This window comes from Cyrtonyx montezumae, unplaced genomic scaffold, assembly GCF_038088225.1.
Source record: "Cyrtonyx montezumae isolate F1298 unplaced genomic scaffold, pur_monq_1.0 scaffold_3, whole genome shotgun sequence".
In the NCBI taxonomy this organism is placed as follows: domain Eukaryota; kingdom Metazoa; phylum Chordata; class Aves; order Galliformes; family Odontophoridae; genus Cyrtonyx; species Cyrtonyx montezumae.
This window is the reverse complement of record NW_027072034.1, coordinates 93477185-93498913: the sequence shown is the minus strand read 5'-3', so window position 1 is coordinate 93498913 and position 21729 is coordinate 93477185. Positions and strand designations below refer to the sequence as shown.

Sequence of the window (21729 nt, the reverse complement as noted above, 5' to 3'; positions counted from 1 at the left end):
TACCTGAACCTGACAGAGTTAATATAAGAAGGCAGTGACTGGTTGCTACTGCAAATGGGATTAGAATTACTGATTTCAGTTGGATAATGACAGGACACAGCATCTTGAAGAGAAAAAAAAAGGGGGGGAGATTTGCACCTAGGTCATTATAGAAGAGGAAGACGATATGTGTTTACTACTCATAACAAAACAGTACATTCAAATGTAACAGGACTCCACCTCAGAAGAACCTGATTAGCACAGAGCACCACAGGTACCAGTGGGCAGCGTTTCCTTGCGTTAAGACCCCGGAGGTTAGAGGGAAGTTAAGAACCTGTCAAGGTCACACCACAAGAAGGTGACAAAGTTACACAATAAGTCAGCAAGCCGAGCTGCAGCAATGAAGTACAGAGATCCCAATACAGAGCCTCTCGGGGGGGATCGGCGCTCATCAACCACGCACAAAGAATTTAACGAACATCGCACTTCTCGATACTCGCGTCTTGAAGGAGAACTGGAGCAAGTGACGACTCAAACTATGTTTTAGTCTGAGCTTTACGGCTAGAGGAAAGAAGTAAAACAAACACTAAGAGATCTCGCACAACTCACACTACTGCTTAGTCCCGTCCAAGCATCGTGCATTTATGAAGAACCGGGGACACGGATCGCTCCGCTTTTACTGCTTGTTTTCCTCCTCGGCGGCAAAACACGACAGCGGTACGAGTCCATCTCATCAACGGGAAAGAAATGAAGGCGGGCACACAGATAACCCCGAAGCCTCAGAGGGGTCCCGTTGTCATGGAAACGAGTCACCACTAATGAGCTTTGTAAGAGGCGAGCGGTTAATACCTGAGCCCCGCACATCAATATTGATCCGCAACCCGGGCGCGCGCACACACACACACACACAAACACACACACACACACACCAAACAGACGCGCTGCCAGCAGCCCAACCCAACCAGCCTTCCCCGGCCGCTCGCACACCGCACAAAGTTTCCCGAGCGCGGCAGGTAGCGCCCGGGAACCAGCGGGCAAAAGCGCGACCCCAAGACGGGGAGAGGAGAGCAGCCCACCACGCGGCCCGCTGACCTGGCGCCGAGTCGCTCTCGGAGCACTTTTTCCGACGGTCTCCCAGCGAAGCCCCGTGGGCTGCCCGCAGCCGGCGCCGGCACGTCAAAGCCCGAGCTGAGGGACGAGGCGCTCCGGAGCCTCCACCTCCTTCCCCATCGCTCGGCTCCGCCCGCGTCCCCACCTCCACGTTCTCCCGCTGCCCGCCCCGCCCCAGCCCGCCGCTCTCCCTCCACCTGGGCCGGCTCTCCCACGCGCGGCACCCGTGTGACGGGAGGAACCCCGCACCGGCTGCCGGCTGCGTCCCTCCCGCAAACTTCCCCCGCTCCGAAGCGGGACGGCGTCTCAGGGCGGGGCCGCTGCCTCCAGCGCTTCGCATCAGCCTTGCGGGGCGGGCAGCCCCCTCCTAGCGGTACCTGACGGCAGCCGGGCGCTGCTCGCTAACGGCGTGACCCCGGGAGACCGGGAGCTATCCCGGCTCCGCGCGGTCTTAGAGCCGTGCTGCTGCCTACCTCCGTGAGACAAAGCGACTCCGAGAGAGGAAGAGGAGGGTGCGCGCCGCTTTATGGGCTCACTTTGCTAAAAATGGCAAAGCCTCCCTCCGCCCGCCCTCCTCTTGTGCCGCAGCCGCTCGGCCCAACGGGAGCCGCGATCGCGGAGGAGACGGCCCTAAAGGCACTGCCTCGGAATGGTCCCTCGTACGGATTCGATGTATAATCAAAGCCCTCTTTCATTTACACTTTAATGCGTAAAGCGTGCAGAGCAGGGAGCTCCGCTGACGCGGTTGCGGGAGCGATGACTCATGCCCACCACATGTACATTATTTACTGTTTGGGGATGGAGCTGTGTTAAATGAGGCGGCCCGATAACACAATCTTCGTGTTTCAACCGCTTCCCTACAGGCAGGATTTCTCTCCCTGACATGTTTTGATTGATAGCCCCGGGTGAAGGTATGCTTTGGGTTATCCGAGCAAGTAAAGCGCACTTTTTGCACAGGTGTTGCACATGGCAAGGAGCGGTTGCAGATGTATTTCTGAAATTGGGCAGCAATATGAGCTCTCACTCTCTTCACATCACCAAACTCAGCCAGTTGTTTAGATCTGTGAGCTGTAACAGAAATCAAAGTTCCCTGTCGGCTTGTGCCAGCTTCTTGTGAGAGGATCCCTCATTACGCAGCCACATAAAACTAGGCTATACTGTCCCAGTGGGACTAATTCTTCTACAGACACCAAATAAAACTCCTTCCGACTAGGTGGGCATTGCCATTTCTTTCATAAAATAATTATAGAGCACAGGAGCGATGGACCAGCAGTTAATCAATTTGTTGTTTTTCCTACAGTTCTGTAGTAGTGCTAATACCTCAATTTAACTCAACCCTGATAGGACAAGAGCAAGAAACCATTTTCCATTTCTTCCATTTATTTTTCTTCTTATGCAGATGGAACCTCTCTTCATGTGGATTCAAAGCCACTCTTGCAAGGTGCTCAGGCTTCAGACATTCTTGTTTCCAGGCTTCACTATGAGAGTGGCATTTTCATTCCATTTCATTGTCCTAAGAGACCAAAGGAAAAGCTCCTTTCATTTAGACACAAATGATTCTGGATTATTTATTGCCTGTTTCCTGAGGATTAGACATTGTCGAGTGTGTATGAGAGGAAAAAGCAGGAGGGAAGATGTGCATCTTTGACTCTTTTTTGAGGACAGAAAGGAACACTGGACTCTTACTGCCATGAGCCTTCAGCTAGTTATCTCCCAGACCCATGGGGACGAAGATGCAAATCAGGACAAGAAATGGAAATTAAATCCTGAACAGTGATTTTACCGTCCTATGCTAATTCCAAATACAGCAACCAAATGCCTGTGTCCCAACTGCCTCATCATCATCTGCTCCATGCTGTATGGCTCCTGTGCAGTAAATATAACATTACTTTTTTTTTTTCTTTTCTTAAATAGTGACAAGTCTTCCTGCTCTAGCACCGATGTCCCATACAATAAAATCTCTTTAAAATCACAACTTCAATCGCTGTGCAGACTTGATGTGCCTTGTTATGGAGAGTGACACTAAACCAAAAAGAGAAGTGACTGATGCATCTCTCACCCCTACCTAAGCCAGTGCTGGAACTGATATTAGGATCAAGGTCTTATTGTGGTGACTGAGCTCCCTATTAAGCCCAAACTATTTCAAACCATTTCAAAGTTTCAAATACAGAGTTCTGTATAAAAAAAAAATAAAAAATAGCTGCATTCCAGGCAGCAATTGTGTGTGTTTTTGTGGTATAAAGAAGGCCTTGAACAGGAACCTCATTTGGGCTTTGAGATGATTCCATAGTAAATAATGTATTTAAAAAAAAAAAAGTATAGCACTATTAACTGTAGATTCCTTTCTCATTCCAAGACTAGAGGAAAACACTATTTTAAAGTTTACAACATCTGTGTAGCTAATTCACTATGTTAGTCATGTACATAGAACAGTGATGCTGGCTCACACAGATAACTTGGCTCACACAGAAAGCCCCATCTATTAACTCCAGCAATGGCAAGATCACACCTCAGGCTTTACAGCACAGAACACTGTGCTGATGCAGACATGGCAGAGGCCAAATGTAACATTTGCATGCACGAGTTGTACACTAAGATAAGCATATGTGTAAACCTTTGTAGGATTGACCCCAAGTTTTTCAGGCTTTCATCACTGAAGATCATGCTTTGCCAAACCCAACAAGGGTGTACTGTTCCATCCTTGGAATTCTGTGTGTTTTCACCCTCTGCGTATCTACTAACATGTACCCTGCTTTTTTACTACACCATGTCAGGGAACCTTAATAATGCCTCGTAAGCACAGAAGTACAGCATATGTCAGTATCAGATTTCTGAAGTGGCTGATTCACCTTTGCTAGTACTTTGAATAGCTTCCATTGGACTGTCATGACATCAAACACACAGTGTTTCCACACAGTATTTGGAAAAGAGTGTTATAGTGTCATTTCAGCCATCTTTCATAACTCATCTTTGAGTATCACCTAGTGGGAACTTCCATGGAATTTTCTGTGAGGCACCTGCATGCTAAAACATTACACTCAAGGCATTAAATCCTACCGCATGAGAAGTGTTGACATCTATAGTGAATTAATAAAGAGCTGACTGCCAACAGAGAAGTTCAAACTCAGGTGGTTTGGATGTGGCCCTGGCATCATTCATCCTGAATGGGCCAAAGATGATTTTCAAAACCAAATGTCAAGGAAGTGGCTCAGGAATAGACCTTACTATTTCTCTTCAAGCTGTATATCCACATACTCGTATATATATACATGCTGTTTGCAAGAAGAAACTGATACTTAAACTGGGTAAGAATAAAAAACACTATACTTCTGTAGGCACTACTGGAGCAATGACTTTGTAAGGATTAGCTACACTGAAACATTTTGTTATTGTTTTAATTTTCTTAGGTTTCTGAAAGAAAGATTAAAAAAAAAACACCATAAAATGCCAACACTTAATGATAGTAGTGCAAGCATGCACAGTTGTGATTTACAGAGGGGTAAATACATGTACATGTATGCACGTATACATAAATACACATTTATACTTCCAAGACCCTATCAAGGGAAGCACAATGGGTCACAGCTTTACCCAGTGCTGTTGATAGAGCACAGTAAGAATCTGAACTGGTAAGTTCACCTCAGAACACATCTTGATGTGTGGGATTGGCATTAATCCTATTATCAAGGAGCGAAAGACATGCAGGGAATTCAGGACTCCATTTAATTACCAAGCAAGTCAAACTGCAGCACTTCTCTCCCACTCACACACACCCCAGGCAGGTGCTGTTCAGCGGGCAGTGACAGGAGGGGAACTATTTTTGCGAAGCAAATAAAAAATACTGGTTACTTCTTTGTGTAGATGATGGGCTACAGCACCTGACATTTAAAACCCATTAGCACTTGTCATAGAAATATTATGCAGTGGGTTGGTTATCCCACAATAGCTACATGGGACCAGTCTAGCTTACATCTTTTCTTACTTTTAGATACTCTTCACTCTTTCCTTTTCCACTGATTGTCTAAGAGAAAATACATGATTTCCATTGTTCCCAAAAGGTTAATAGATCTATCTGTGCTTTTTGATGGGGATACAATGGGCTTGTAAAGCAGAAGGTGGAGAGCTGGAGCAGTGCTCCTGTCTGACGTGAAAAGCTAAAAGGGATCTTTTTAGCTTTCTTTAAGTGCATCTTTTTTTTTTTTTTTTTCAGAGACAATCCACCCTTCTGAATCATCCTGCACATGACAGAGAAAGAACTGGTTCCAGAGGAGTCAGAGCTAGACAGGAACTCTTTAACTCTGAGTTGATGAAGACTAGAGGAAGGGAGTGGAAAAGAAGAAAGAGAATTGGCTCTATAATATTGAAGCAGGTCTTTGTGGCCACAGGGCCCAGCCAAAGTCTCCAGTTCTGTAAAAAGATATGCAGCTAGATGCAGTTTTTGGACTTCGATGTGGAATCCTTAATAAGAAAATAGAAGTAATGGAGAACAACTGTAATGTAGGTAGAGTTCCACTAACTAAATGGAGAAATGTGAAGGGAAAAGTCAGCAAACACTGGGATGAGTTTTATATTTTCTACAATTGACATTTTAAACTACTGTACAATGTGTATCAGTTAAAAATCTTTCCAGAAGTTTCATTTTGTCACTGTTTACTTCTTGTTGAGGATTACACAGAGCTGGATCACTAAGCAGTGACTATATTTCAGCTTCAGTAAGCCTGCATTTAAGGGATGGAACTGTGGCTGCTGAGCAGTATCTTTTACAATTTTTAGAGGAGACAGGGATCCTTGACATGAAAGGAGCCAAGCAGATGTGTGATGACTACGTTTTACTGGGAAATACTAAACCAAAGCAGGAATAATAGAAAATAGGGTGGGTTTTCTTGTGGTTACATCTTGGGAATTGTTTTTTTCCCTGATTCTCTGAGTACCCTTGAAGAGCAGATAACATTTTAGAATTTTGCTATGAATGTAGGTTGTCTTTGGGTTCACTGGTCTCCTCCAATCCAGTGGTTGCTATAGTACATTTAATGATCTGATCCTATGAGAGAGAGAAGGAAGGCTGTTGGTTTTTTTGTTTTGTTTTTTGAGACAGAAGAGGTTTTCTTTTGATGGGCACACAAAATGATTTATCCCCCTAATCTCCTGTGTAATTCATTCACGTAATCTCTTTGTAGGCACATTATATTAATCCCTGTTATTAAGAGAGAAAACCTAAAACATTGAAAATGTCAAAACTGACTGCCCAGCAGAAGAGGCCAAGATACTGAATGTCCCTCCTCTTTCTACTCTGCAAAAGATATATGTTGTTTGTCTTAGTATGTCACTGGAAATATTCCCTGAAGTTGATATTCTCTGAAAAAAAAAAAGGAAGTAACCGAATGAGAAAAACCTAACAGTGCTATGCCAATAAAGAGATTTTTCTACAGTAATGTAATCAACTGCAAAAGCTGGGTCAAGGGACTTTTAAGGTGTGAGCTGAATCCAGAGAATGAAGCACACTTTATAGAGTTGCTTATGTTTTCTTTTATAGCCATTTTCCCTGGAATCCATCAGTGCAGAGAAATGACACAGCAAAAATAAATTGTAAAACCATCATGTAAATAGATTTCTTTTGCACAGTGTTTGGTGTTCACTGGCTTTAGGCTGCCAACTTTGGGCTCGGGATTTGTATACAATAAATATATCTGTACTATTAATGAGAGTGGCTTGTAATCTAAAACCTCTGTGGACTGATAGCCAGTTACATTCAGAGCAGTATTCCACCATCATTCTCTTTAGGATTTGTTACTGATGGACTAGGAAAGGATGCAAAGGTTTGTTTAACTCCACAGAACAATTCCTCTCCTGCCTGAAATGGAAGCTTGCTGTGATGGCTTCTTTCTTCCTCTTTTTCCTGCTGAACCTTCCCTTCTGCACGTAGAAGCACAGAATCATAGAGTATCCCAAGTTGAAAGGGAACCATACGGCTCATCGAGTTCAACTGTTTGTTCTGCACAGGACCTTCCAAAATCCAAACCCTATGTCTGAAAGTATTGTCCATGTGTTCCTTGAACTCTGGCAGCGTGGGGCCGTGCCTACTGCCCTGAGGAGCCTGTTCCAGGGCACAACCACCCTGGGGTGCAGACCCTGTCCCTAACCCCTAGCTGCCCCTCCCCTGACACAGCTCCATGCCGTTCCCTCGGGCCCTGTCACACAGAGCAGAGCTCAGTGCTGCCCCTCCGCTCCCTGTGAGAGTTGCAGCCACCCCTCATACATCTGCCCTCTAAAATCTTTACCATCTTTGTAACACCCTTTTGGACGCTCTCTAATAGTTTTATGTCCTTCTTCTACTGAGGCACCCAAAACTGCACACATTAATGAGTCGGTGCTACTGCAGTGTACTGTGAGACAATCACTTCCCTTACTTCAATCATTCGCAGAAGTGCATGTGAAAAGCCAGTAAACCAAGCTGCACCAGTACTTTCACCATTACAAGTATTTCCTAGACATTCTCAGGAGCTTGTACAATGTTTGCATTTCTCTCCTTATGCACTGTACAATACTCTCTAGCATTTTCCCCTTTGCAAGGCTTTCCTTGAATGAATACACTGACCACATGTAGTTTGGAGGACAGAATTTTAGCTGTCCTTCTAAGTCATCTCTACTCATAGCCTTAAAATTACTTAGGCATGGGAGTAAAACTTCTACATATCCTTGAGGATCTGGGTCACAGATGTATTAGAAAATGTTATCTTCACTTTGAAGTGCAACTTCAATACAGATTTGCTTGCTTCATGCTGCTCTGTCCCTTCTTGCTTATTTATACCAGAAACCTTTTTGTTTGTGAATAGAACTGAAGTAGGTTATTTGGCATTTCAGTCCCTTAACCATGCACTATGTTTATCTTGAGGATAATAATAATATTTTATGTGCTATACCAACATTATGACACTGCACATCATTGACAGAAAATGAGAGAAATCGTTCTGACTAACGGGCTGGGAGTCAAATCCAGGGAGAAAGCAAACAGAGGTGACCCAAGTGCATTAGAAATTTTTGCACTTTCTGGAAGCACATGTTGAAACTCAGCCACTTCTGTCTGAGCAAGATAAATGCTGCTCTTTGTGTCCTCCTGCAGGAAGGGATTATAAGTAAGGCTTAAAAAGACTAGAGTTCTTTTCTGTTCAACACAAGTCTAATAAGATGTTTCAGTTTTGCTATCCTTTGCTAAATGATGTCTGCATAGCTATGGTGTTTTGTGGGCAATGACTGATGGAATTTTTTGAGGATGAAATATATTAAACAATATCGGTGTCTAGAAGTAGTAACTACCAGCTATTTGGTGTCATAATATTAAGGTTATTTTTCCATTATTGTCATCAAAATAGAGGACTGTTTTGAACACTGTTTTGGGGGGAGATTTTGATTTAACTAGGATAAAGTATTTTTCTTTCTTGTGGAATAAATTCTGTATGTTCCCAGAAAGCGTATCATTTGGTATTCTGTCGTGTTCAGGTTGCCTGAACTACTAGGTAATGTCCATTGCACCGAGCCTCCAATTATGCATGAATAGGGAGAGCAACCTGGACTTCTGGGCAGCATATGGGAAATGAGAGGCTTGGGAAAAGAGAAAAGGCAAGCTTTGCGGGTTGGTGGAAAACAAGAGGTTGAAAAGAGAAGACTCAGATAAGGGGTTGCAGATGCAAAGGAAAGAAATGTAGAAGTACAGGAAGAATTAAGGCAGAAGAGAAGCAACTGAAGAGATAACACTCAGGGAACTGTAAGGGCTGAAACAAAAGCCAACAGCCTAAAGGCTACTGTACGAAGTATGTTTGGAGGAAGAAAGCTCATATTCTTTACTGTTAATTATAGTGACAGTGATCACAATTCTCTCTTACCCAAATATGGTGTATTTACAGATCAGGCTTTCTGAGCCCGGTTGTATGGATGCTCATGCGAAAGGTAGCTAGGGAGTGCTGCCAGCATGACTGGCCATGTCCAATGAAATTTCATACTCTCCCCTGAGTCAAAAACACTAGCAAAGTAAAGTGTACAGATAAGTAAATAAAAAGAAGTCACAAATATTTTCAGATCTATTTCTCAGTTGTGAAAGCAAATGTTCACAAATACATCCCCCTCATCCCTCCCACATGGCAAGTGCTTGTCCCAGTCTACTGAAGACCAGAACTGAGTGTGAGAGGAATTGCAAATAGTCCCAGTAGGACTTAATAATATCTCTCTTGTCTTTATTTTGCACAGCTTCAGCTCCAATATTTTTTTCCCGAATTTTCATATATTTTTGTTTTGCTCTTGTATCCATCTAAAAGGATATGGTTTAATCAGTGATTATTACTGCTTTACTTATAATAGCAATATTTGCCCTACAAAGATATGTAAATCAGGCACACTCACAGTGTGCTGCATTGTATTTATTTGCAATATTCTCAAGTCTTATAAGAATTATTTAAACTGCCTCTGGTCTCCTCAGCTGAAGAAATTTGTCTAGATCTTCTACAACTGAAGCCAGAATGGCATTATTCTTCTCTCCTGTTGGTCACATCCCAGTTTGTAACAGGGGCAAGAAAATAAGATTTTCAGGGAAATATGCGTCTAGTGCTGCACAAAAGTAGGTAAAAAATATCACACATTATTTTGTGCCTTTTCCAAGACTTGCCCAGAATCTGGGTGGTTTAGGCCAAGCTGCTAGAAGAAATACAGATTCAATTGCCAATGCCTGCTGTGATTGGTATCAAGCTGTAAGGACTGAGGCAGGCCCCTTTTGTATATGCTCAAGTGACAGACATGAGGATAAGTATTAATAGCAGATACTAATAAATTTTCATGGGACCAGAATCAACGTCCAACTATTGCAGCCTTTTAAGCACATGCAGTTGTGGCAGATCTTGCAGTCCTGACACAGAGAGAAGTCCCACTGGAATTACTATGCATTTGCCTGAACCAGGATTGAACGCCTGCAAACTTGCCCAATAAGCCTTTTCTCTTGACAGCATCCAATCAAAATTAATGAAGTAACTTGTTTGAGATCACCCAGGGAAATGATGGGAGAGGCAGGAGGGAACTTCGATTACGAACTGACAAGTTTTCTTGATGTTGCTAAGTCAAAAATATTTAGAAAGCCAAAAGGCTGAAGAATACTGAGAAATGAGAGCCATTGGTTAAAACGGCTCCCAGGCAATCTGTTTGGTCTGATCTGTTTGTTATGAATCACCACTGAGATAAAAACTCCTGCTTTCCACCATATTCCTAACCTGTCTCACATGTAATCAGATATTTTGATTAAAATTTGAGAGTATTTTATTTTTTTGTAAAGGAAAAGAATTATGTCTTAACACATCAGGTAGACTAGATCTCTCTTCTTTTACACCATTTTGACTGTCCTTTGATATATCAGAGTAGCCTGGAGATGAAGCTTTATCACATGCAGCTATCTGAGCCTGATTTTACTCCTTGCCCAGCTCAAAGGATAAATTTATATTCTGTCCATGCCCAACTCTCTTCTTTCGTCTAACTCACCCTGGATGCAGATGAAGAGTGACGATGTCCCTTTGCAAGCTAGCTGTAAAGGCATTGACTTAATGTCGCCTGTGGTATTAGAGTGGTATAAAGGCAATGTGGAGGATGTAACGTTTTGGACTGCTATTTGTAGAATAAATGAGTTTGCTTGTTTGTGTTGCAAATGCCATGTGGGAGTCACTAAAACAGGAATAGTTTCAGAAATCTAATTTACTTTCATTGTATGTGCTGTTTGACTACCTTGTACATTTCTTTCTGTTTGCAATAAAAATAGCTACTTTCCAGTCATTTTTATTTTAGGTCTCTCTAGCACCCACACATCAATAACATTTGAATTGCAAATTGTGAGAGAAATATTTATTAAAGATAGTAATTTCCTTTGGAATTTTATGTATGTATGCATCTATATCTTCCTATTGTTTTCAGTTACTATGAGGGTTTATTCTAGCTGTCTTCTAGCAGGCTGTTTTTAACCAGCTCTGTGTCTCAATGTAAGGACAAAATACATTTAATGTACTTTCTCAGAATTCAATCATAATTTTTGAAAGAACTGTCAGAGTATTCTGCAAGAACTTCAGTGCACAGAGAAGTTCTCCTTGACTAGACAGACAGCATCACCTTGTCTGATACTATGCAATTTAAATGATTAAATGAATTCAAGAAGATGATCCTAAATTGCATCCCATTTTTCCATGCTACATTTAGCATGAGTGTTCACACAACAGGATTCAGAAACCCTGACATGTAAATGCCTCCCAGTTTATTTTACTCAAGGGAAATGGCTTTCATGCTGCTGTCCACTGATCTCCAAAAGTTAGAAGAAAGATATCTGAACCATAAACTAAAACAACGTCAGCACATATCTGCAAACACTACGATGGCGTAATCCAAATATCTGAACTCCTGAATGCAATATATTTACTCCAGAATGCTACCTAGGGAGATCAGAAATGATAGTCCTAAGATACCAGGTCACCAATGCTCTGTGTGGATCATTTGCGGTGGTGGAAAGGAGCTTCCATTCGTTCATAGCTCTCCCACAGTGACTACAGAGAGTGAGAACATCCGGCTTATGTTCTACAGGCACTATTCATGTTGTTGTCAACTCTGCTTATGTGTACTGGCTTTCAAAGTGCTCAACATTTAGCACTGTATGGTAGGCTGCCTGATGTATTACATAGCACAATACTACAGTGTAATACAGAAGAAAAGTAACAAGTTATGTTAAATGTTCTTCGAAATTGTTCAGTGATACACGAAAGATAAGCTAGAGATTCAAGTGAACAGAATAAGCTACTTTCAACAAAGTCAATACACACATTGCCACACTACAATTCCTGTTTAGCTCTTGCAGTTCTTAGGAAATATGGTATGACAGTGCATAAGTCATGAAGCCAAAGAAACTTCTAAGTGCCTTCAGTTTCCTTATAGGACGCAGATGCCCCATTGTACTAATGTCTTACTGCATTCATAAACTGAAAACAGTATTTTCAGTGTTATTTGCAATCTAAATGATGATAAATATTTTAATTTGGGAGTGGCCATATTATAATGTGTCATTAGTAGGATTTTCCCCTCTCTGTCTTCTCTAAATATCCCTATTTTCCCTTCAAGACAGTCTCCTGGCAACATTTTCAATGCTACCAAACAGAAGGCTGCTTCTCCTGTTTGTGTTTTAAGGTTCATTTCTTTCTTTTCCTTATTAGGTATACTTATAAGGCTGTTTCTGAGCAGTACTAATGGAAATAGTATTAGAGATTGGAATAATAATTTCTAATGAGGAATCAGCAAGGAGACATAAAGGCTATACAATTTATTTATTTATTTATTTACTTGCTTTACTTATAATTCAGTGAGTCTGATGCTTTATCTCTAGAAGCAACATAAACACTTACACCATGTACAGGTAAACCTAGTTGCTGATTCCATTCTTCCAGCTTCTATGATAGCTTCAATTGTGATCACAATAAAAACAGGGATATGAATTTAAGAAATAGACATAGCTTGAGTCTTTCTTTCTTGAAGAATGTACATGTTGTTCACAATAAATACAAGCTTGTAGTCATGTTGACTTATCTATGAAAAAAAATAAAATACTAGGATGTTTTATTCCTTCCTTCCTAAAATAACAATTGCTTTGCCAAATACCAGCTTACTACAGTCTGGAAGAACAAATGCTTTGCATTGGTGGACAAACATGAATCTCAGTCAGTAAAAAACATAAATGTCAGTCAGTGAGGAGAGAAGGGAGAGTTAAAGATTTTGGTGGGGCCACAAGGTGAAAACATGGTATTTGAAACAACTTTCCATTTTCATTCTTCCATGTAAGACCAGTTAGAGAGAAGTCAGAAAAAGTTAGGCTAGGTTGGTGATGCTTGTCTGAATGAATTGAACCTTCCTTTCACTTACAGAGACAAACTAATATGATTTACTTTCATTTCTGTAAGATGCATGTGCACTTTACCTCAGCCTTTGGCAGAAACTGGATAACTTGTGCTGAGAATATTTTTGTTTTGTTTTGTTTTATTATTTTTACTTTTTGCTTATGCCATTGTCAGAGCACGCAGAAATATATTAAGCCATAGTCAATGTAAACTTCATGCTTGCCCAGGAAACAAGATATTAAAAATATGTATTGTGAGAATCACATCTCTAGCCATGCTCACGTGGAGTTTAGGTATAATTCCTGTAATTTCTGCTGACTTGCATTTAATAGTGTCTTCTGCCATTAAGATCAATCAAAGGCATTACAATGCATGGGGCTGTGTTTTGGCAATAGAAAGTTTGTTATTTGGTCAGTGTGAACTGTGCCTTTCAATTCTGACTGAATGGAAGTGCTACATGATACACTAGGCACTGTCAAACATCATTAGTGAGTCAGAAAGAAAAATGCTAATATTCTGAAGTGGAATAATGAAACTACTGTGACATCATGTCATTGCCAGACTGTCTTTATAAAAAGCCATGGCTTTATATGGAGTACATGAGAATCCAAGTCTTTCTTGATACTAACCATATCTTACCAAATCTGATGAATACTGAAAATAAATAGGGAACATGGGCAATAGTACATCTCCTTATACATTTTGAAACACAGTGTTGTTTATTTGAGAAAGTTGGTTCTGTTTTTGACATTTGCTTTTTTATTCGTGGCAATAAAGCTCTGTAAGTCTTTAGAAGCAGTTTCTTCATAGTTTGGCTTATAAAAATTCCAAGAATATCCAGCCAGCTAGATAGTCCAACCAACAACATATGCCAACTTTACTACTAATTGCCTGTTTTAAGCCATACCAGCTGAGTGTCTGCTACCTTACATTTTTACTGGGCTAAACCCAATTATTTTTATTTTGAGTAACAGTTTGTAAAAGAAATCAGTCAGAGTCACTAAATATTTTGGCTGACCAGAATAGAAGTACAGAAGTGTTACCCTTTATTTTTACTCTTTATGTTGGCAACTTTAAAATAATTTTGAAGGCAAAAATGGAAACATCTTGTTTGAAAACATTGAATTGCAGCATTTTTATACTTCCAATTTTTTTATTTTTTTATTTTTATTTTTAAGCTATCAGCCAAGTCAGTGAAGAGCTGTGACTATTGAACAAACACATTTTTGGTAAATAAATCATTAGTAAAATTTATGGATCTGAGTCACTCTACTCCAGACAAATGTCTGTCATAATTTTCTAAGATCATACGTCGCTTAGAAATATGCCTCAATTTCATCAATTTGTAAAGCACTGACTGTATGTCTAACCTTGAATCATGCAATTGATTGATGAATGCTCACTAATGTTTTAAATTTTTACTACAGTACCGCCTAACATCCCCACTTATATAACTCCCTCTGAGTTAGTCTGAGCAAACAAAATTAGTCTACTGTTTAGAGCATTCATAATACAAGTGCTTCTACAAAATCAGAGTAGAAGAAGAAAGTTCCATAATCTGCTTTTTAGTTTAGTGAATGATTTTTCTTGTTTTGCAAGAAATCTGTAAAAAACATCAGCAATTGAACCAGTGTCTTTTGAGGCCTCTGGCAATGCTTTACTACAAGACAGTCCTTCCTGGAAGGAAAAGACAAACCATATTTTTGAGTTCATTAGTTGCTGATCTCCAAATATGGTGAAGCTGCTAGGCCAAGGATCACTTCTGTCTCCAGTCCATCACAAATGGAGTAGCTTTCTCATTATTATTCACTATGTGTATTGGCATATTGTCTTTGAGTTGAAGCCATTGATCCAGATCAGACTGCAGTAGGCACTGTACAATCACAAACCAAACAAAACAGCACTTTCTCAAAAAGCTCACAGTTTAAGCTGGTATTTCCACTAACCCATGTGCTTATGACTGCAAATGAAATCAGGACTGTAGAATCATGAACGATATAAGGCATCATTATTTGTACAAATAATGACATGCTGAGAGGCACATGAAGATTTGAGTTTTAATATGTTGTTGAAAGGTTCTGTGTTAGTATTCTCATAAAAAGAAGTATGTTTGGGAAACATTTATCATAACAGAAAATTCTTCCTTTCTCCTAGTTGGACTGTTTTGTTCTTTGGGAGTTTTTGAGTCTTGACTTGTAATAAAATTTCTGGGAAAAAAGAAAAGGCACAAAGAGAGAAAAGATTATTAAAAAGAAAAAAGAAAAAACAAGAGAAATTACCAGGAAGCATTCTGACTTTATAGAAAAAAAATATTTTAAAGAAGATGGTATAACAACAAGCTGCTTATTGGTGCTTGATTCTTCACCTTGCAAATATCAGTGGGTTTAAAATTGTATTAGCAGGAGTAAAAGATTTCAAATAAAGTTTCCTTAATGTAGGAAGGCATGTTCTATGCATGTAATCATCACCGGAATTTTTCAGAACAGATTGCACTACCATTTGCTTTGAATTATTGATTTTTTATTTTTGGGGGGAAGAGTGTGACAAAAAAAAATGACATCCTGAGGTTTTTTTTGGGCTGCTTTTTTGTTGTTTCGGTCTTTGCTGGTGAGCCATTCTTACAGGAGCTCTGTAAGACCATGTGTTTCTCTTGGCGTTCCCACACAATTCTGCATCACGGTGGAAACAGTTGGTATCATTCCCAGGGTATGGTTGAACTGCTTTCAGGCCTTAACACTAAAGATGGGTAAGAATGAATTGAAGCTGGGATAGCAGACCTTTGGAAAAACACCAAGTTACCATCAAACAGTGGAAAAGCTGGGAAATGATGAGACTGGTGTCTTTAGCATGAGGCTAAAGACATCCCAGTTCCATTCACTTCCAGCTATTGTTCATATCACCACACTGGTTTGATGGTATGCAAATATTGTTGTCATGTTGACAGTTGGCCAAAGATTTCTTGCTTCCTAAGCTACTGTTGTGATTTAGTGACTAATAAGACTGTTAACTCTGCTTCAGCTTAATGCTCAGTACATGATTTCTTACTACCAGGATGGAAGGTCCACAAGCAGCTCTGGGGCAATGAGAGCTGCTCCTTGTTTTAATGGCTTACTGGGAGAGGATTTTTCTGTCTACAGGTTGGAATTGTACCACAAGCACCTTGTAGACATGCCTCAGCTGTCTCCAGAAGAACTAGTAAAGTGCCTAAGTGAAATACCAGGGAACTGGTATTCATGGGAACTACTGAGCCATGGCCTGAAACACTGAATGAGCACCTGAAAGAAAGATCCTGTCAGCCCTGGGAGCACAGGTGAAGGTGATTCACCAGTGGAAGATTCCAACCAATGCCCTTCCTTTTTTTTTTTAATTGTACATTTTGATTTTACATTTGTCACAACACTTGTGTTGTGGCTTCTATGGATTATAATTTTGAAAGAGCCAGTAACTTTTCACTATGCATGAATATAATAAATCTCTAGAATGCCGGAACAAGGATAGTAAGTTATGTTCCTAGCTAACTCAAGGCCTTGACAAGTTAGACACTTAGCTGATGTGCTCAAATTAGAAACAAGGTCATGTTAGGCTTTCTACATAGTTAATTCATGCTTCCTAAGGGAGATGCAGCCCACCTATGGTATGAATCACCCACTGGAGCTGCCTCACATTCTTTATTGACTACAAAGGGACCCTATGGTGACCTTGATACAAATATAGATTCTTTAGCTTGATACTTGAAGTTAGGTTAAAGGAATCCAGGACTCTCTAGGTGGTTAAGTCACTATAGATTATATAGGGGGAAAAAGGCAAGATGAAATGGGAAAACATGCTGAGTTTAAAGAACCCCAGCACATTGGTATATGAAGTTTTGAAAAGAAAAAATCAACACCTTGCAGAAGAACTTCTGTTCCTTATTCTCAGTGTTCCATTTTGGCCTCTGACCTGCATCCCAGAAAAGAACCCAAGCCAAAAATACCCCCACCCCCCCAGTGCAGTTAAGTAGGTTATTTGCTGAGGGTTGTAAGATGTGTCCTGGGTCAAACCAATTGCCCATCTCTGCCAGAACCCTGTCTCCAGCAAGAGAAAGGAATATAAGTATTGGAACAAACGAACTGTGACACTTTGCAGCAATATTCTTCTAGTTTCTAAAAGGCTGTTGCTTAGCGGCATCCTCCATATTTAACAAACTTTTATTGTATTTCTCATATATGAACCTGTCAAATGTCTTTTTTAAGCTGTGTAAGCTGTTGTCACCCACCGTTTTCCGAGGCAAGAAATACTGCTTAACTAAAATGTTTTAAGATTTCCCTTTGTTCTTTTTCATTTTATGATTTTTCCTGTACTGCATCCTCTTCCAATCAGCACAATGGATTCCTCACTACCTCTGAATGGTGAGTAGGTAGCTATTTGCTGCAAGCTCACAAGGGACTGAAAGGAACCATGCCTCCCTTTCCTCTTATGCCTGGTTCACACAATTGCTCAGTTGAAGGAAGAGCTAAAACACAAGCTAAAGGATATGTAAACACTAATGCTAAGAAGTAATGAAGTCAAATTAAGTGATGGGGCAAGTACAAGAGTTTTGTAGCCAGCTAAAGAGAAAAATTCAAAGATATGTCAAGCTGAGAAGGGAGAATTTCAGCGATTATTCTGCAGTTGTCTTGTCCTTTCAGCAACTCCTACAACAGCAGTCTCTGAAAAGATGTCCCCGGCTCCTTGAAGAAGTTTTAGGTAAAAATAAACTTAATTTTGATAGATTAGAGGCTTCTAAGACAACGTTGAGTGCTTAACTTCAGGAATCGATCGGTACATTTTTCAAATTCTCCTTTAAAAAAAATTGCAGCTAGCCTGTGATAGGTAAAGAAACTGTGTTATGGAACAGAGTTTCTGAAGACAATTGTTTTTCAAGGTTTAGGCAAAATACATCTAAGAAGAGAAATGAGACTTTTCAAGGGATTAGGCTAAGGAGGGAAGACCATGTTTTTTCATGAACTTTTCAGACTAGTTTTAGTTCAGGATTCATTTTCAGAAAACAAAGAAGTTTAGTGTGGGAAAAAAATTACAAATATTTTAAATCTTTTTTCAGTTGTTCTCCTACATTTTTCTATCTTACTTGTGTAGAAAAACTTAAACAATGGTAGTGAATAACACATTTAATAATATTTTCAGCTCCAAGAATGTACTTTATTATCTCCTGGAAAAGATACAAGTTCACTAAATTGTTGAATTGGGAAGTGAGTAAAAGGAGAAACATTCTTAGGGGAATGAAGTATCAGTAGGAAGAATGCATTTAAATTGTGTTATCAACTACATGAGCTTTCTGGGGCTCCTCTAGCTGTAGCAGAGTTAATGACATGTTGGCAGACACACCTAGTTGGACAGATCAATATGGATAATTTGTTTGCAGATACTACAATGTTATCTCAGCACTGAAATACACCAAATAGATGGTTTCCCTGCAGGAAAGCACTCACTTCCCTTCTGAGAATCAGTGCTCACAGAAATCTCCTCTGTGCCATCATGTCTGATTTCTCAGAGCCCACACAAGTTTGTGATTCCATGTCCTGGAAGCACAGGTGAAAGCTGCTCTCACAAAATGGCATGATATGTGAATAAGCTGAATGATGCACTGATGGGACAGCTGAAAGAAAACAAATGTAATTACTACTTTTTAAGTTATGGAGTATAGTGACTTCTATCCATTTAGAGCTTCGCCTCTGTCCTTCTTTTGTTACCTTTGACTTTTTTCCCCTCAGATGTTCCCCCTTTTCTCCTAGCAGTCCCCTCTCTTCCACAGGCACTATCTCTTCCCATTTTCCAACCCCTCTCACCCAGTATCTGAGACTTTGTGACCCTATATGCTGAACAGAGCTCTGTAAAAATGCTTCAGTCCTGACCACAGCAACAAGGAGTATGAAATGCACAATCTTAATGCAAGAATTTACAATATGGGATAACAGATTTATTTTTCTTCAGTCATTTCTATCTGCTTATAAATAAGAGAAGAAATGATCTTTGCATGCTAAGACTCTTTGTGAGAAGAATAAGCTTCCAAGGTGTCAAAGGTCTCAGTTCAAGCCCAAGCGACTGTGACAAGGACTTCTCTGCTCCGTTAGGCAAATATATTAATATGAAGCAATAAGAGGCAGAAATATTTGACGTAAGTTAAAAACCACCGCATTTTCTAAGTTTTCATTTTCTATGTCCCTACAAAACAACTTGTCCTTCTGTATGAGAAGCAGAGAATAATCTGAAAACATACTAAATGTTGGAAAACATCCTGACCAGGATATTATGCCTTCTTCCCTTATCCCACCTCTGCCTTCACCTCAAATGCACAGGTTGGTAAGCTTGATTGGGATGCTGTGTGTTGCTTTTTCATCACAGATTGTTATTTAGCTGATGAAAGAAGGAATGTTAATGAATGTCAAGAAGGTATGCCCATTGTGATGGGGACGTTCTGAGTCACCAAGCTGGGAAGTCAAGCCATGAAGACAGGATCAAATTGGTGCACGGACAGGCAGAGTGCATCTGCAGCACAGCTCAATCAAGGACCAAGGGTGAGGCTTGAGCACAATGTGGATCCCAGGATAGAATGGGATGTCTCCAGCAAGGTTTTTCACAGTTCCTTCTCCTGAGCTAGCTGCTTTCTCAGCAGCCCAATCCAATATCTGCATCACATCAGACAAACTCCCAGGATGGAAGAAGAGGCTGTAAAGCTTGGTGGTGTCCCTAAGGCCCTGACATCAAGATGAGGATGGATCCAGTGAATTGCTGCTGGTCTGTATGTATTAACCCAGCTCCAGGGGTTGGGATGTTTTTCCAGATTATTATTTTTTTAATATTAAATTATGTACGTGACTGCTATTGTTGTTTTGGTATTTTGTTTCCCTTTGTGGGCACATCTAACCCCTGAAGTCATAAGCCAGTCAAAACTACAACAGTGCTGGAATAATATTTTGAAGGTGTACAGGTGAGTAACATCTGAAAGGTCATATATCCAATAGAAAAAATTATTCATACTTTTGTTGTTAACTGGGTCCTGTGCTCATGCAGATTTCTTTCTGCTTTGCAAGAGACTGTTAATTCTCTAGTTGACTTCCCTACTGCCACAATTGTTTTCTCTGAGCATCTGTAATGCTCTGGATGGTAATCGATCCAAGCAATGGACACACAGGAAATAGATTAAAAAATAAAAATAAACTATTTAAAAATAATCTTTTTCTCAAGTGGGTATAAGAACACCAGTGCAGTGAGGGCACTTATTCAAAAATTTCCAGGAGCTAAGGCAGTACAGCAGAGAAGCTTTCATCACTGCATGCAATGTTAAGAACTTGATAGTGGGGAAAGTCTAGAGGACATTTCCACAAGGATCTCCACATCATGCCTTACATTTCTTTCCTTAAAAGGTACTTAGACAGTTTAAGGATTCATTTTTTGGGCATGGTAATGAGAGAAGTCCTAATAATGTGATCGCTGAATAAAGCAGGGATGCCATGCTATCTGTGTTTGAACTTGAGTTTGATATTTCCATTAAACAGTGTTGTCAGAAAACTGGTTTGAAACAAATATAGGTAGAATGACGTTCTAGCAAATAGCCTGAAAATGCTTTTGGGCTCTTTTTTTTCATATCCAAATCAGGTTGGATTTATTAAAAATTCTGAGAGATATTCACAAATTATTTGAACCATAGCATGAAACCCAGTGATCTCAGTGTGATATTTTAAGCATTCATGGGGAAAAGGAGGTTTATTCACCATCTACAGACTTTTGGATTTCAGCCCATGCTTAGCTCCAGCATTTAGATCTTATATTCTCACCAGCTTCTCGCATGATGAGCTAAAGACTCTGTCAATTTCATTACCTTCAGAGGCATTAAGTCATCAACATGTTATTTCTTTTGAGTTGCTTCTGAAGGAAGACCTTGGTGAGTTCATTTAGACAGAAGATATTAGAGTCACTCAATAGGGCAAATATTAACAGCATATACTGATAATAACCCATCATACATATATCTGACTCTCCAGCTCAGAAATTCAGTCCTATTATCAGTTCATTCTGAAAATGAATCAATATTTGAGTCTGAAATTAAGCGGAAAAATGTGAATTGTCAGAAATCTCCCAGCAGCTATGTAATGGAGAATCTCTCTCCAATGAACCTCCTCGGGGAATGAATGCAATTAAGGACCAAGGTAATGAACTGCCAAGAAATTTCAGCTAGCAGGAGAAGACTTATTTAAACCCTGAGTTTTCCCAGTGAGGTGAACTGGGAGTGCCATCTCTTCTACTGCAGAAAGATTATGAGTATGAAAATGAATATGCTATATAAATATATGTATTTTTTTGCCTCCCTGTATATACTATTCTAACTCATTAAACAGGAACTGATAGAATTTGTAGAGGTTGCCTGTGTGATTCTGGTTAGCACCCTGTCCATCATTTGAAGAAATCAAACATAGCATTATAGATAAAGTGGCAAATATATTCTCCCTTTCCCAATACTGAACAGTATTCTGACAACGTCTCTACTATTGTGTAGATAGTTAAAACTAAGAAGCTCACTCAGATACCCCTGAACAGGTCCCAGAGTGCCCCACAGCCTCTCTCATGTACACTTCACTAATGAAGAACTTGATGAGCCTGAAGCTCTTTAAGAAAGCAGGTCACCCCATAGAAAGGTTCCAGTGACAGAGTGTACTGTGTAACGGAAAAAGATAATTTTTTAATGGTTTGTAGAGATCTTTAT

General features: G+C 40.1%; 2 protein-coding genes across 3 annotated transcripts in view; one reads left to right on the top strand and one right to left on the bottom strand.

The window, feature by feature from the left end:
* The window catches only part of SHISAL1 (shisa like 1), a 77302-nt gene extending 76166 nt beyond the window's left edge, over window positions 1-1136 (bottom strand). For both annotated transcript variants that reach the window (XM_065741044.1, XM_065741043.1), the window contains exon 1: window positions 1072-1136. The gene's annotated coding sequence lies outside the window, so the exon portion shown is untranslated. The remainder of the gene's footprint in view (window positions 1-1071) is intronic.
* PARVB (parvin beta) overlaps window positions 1-21729 on the top strand; it is a 264535-nt gene that overhangs the window by 232109 nt on the left and 10697 nt on the right. The gene's annotated exons all lie outside the window — the stretch shown is intronic.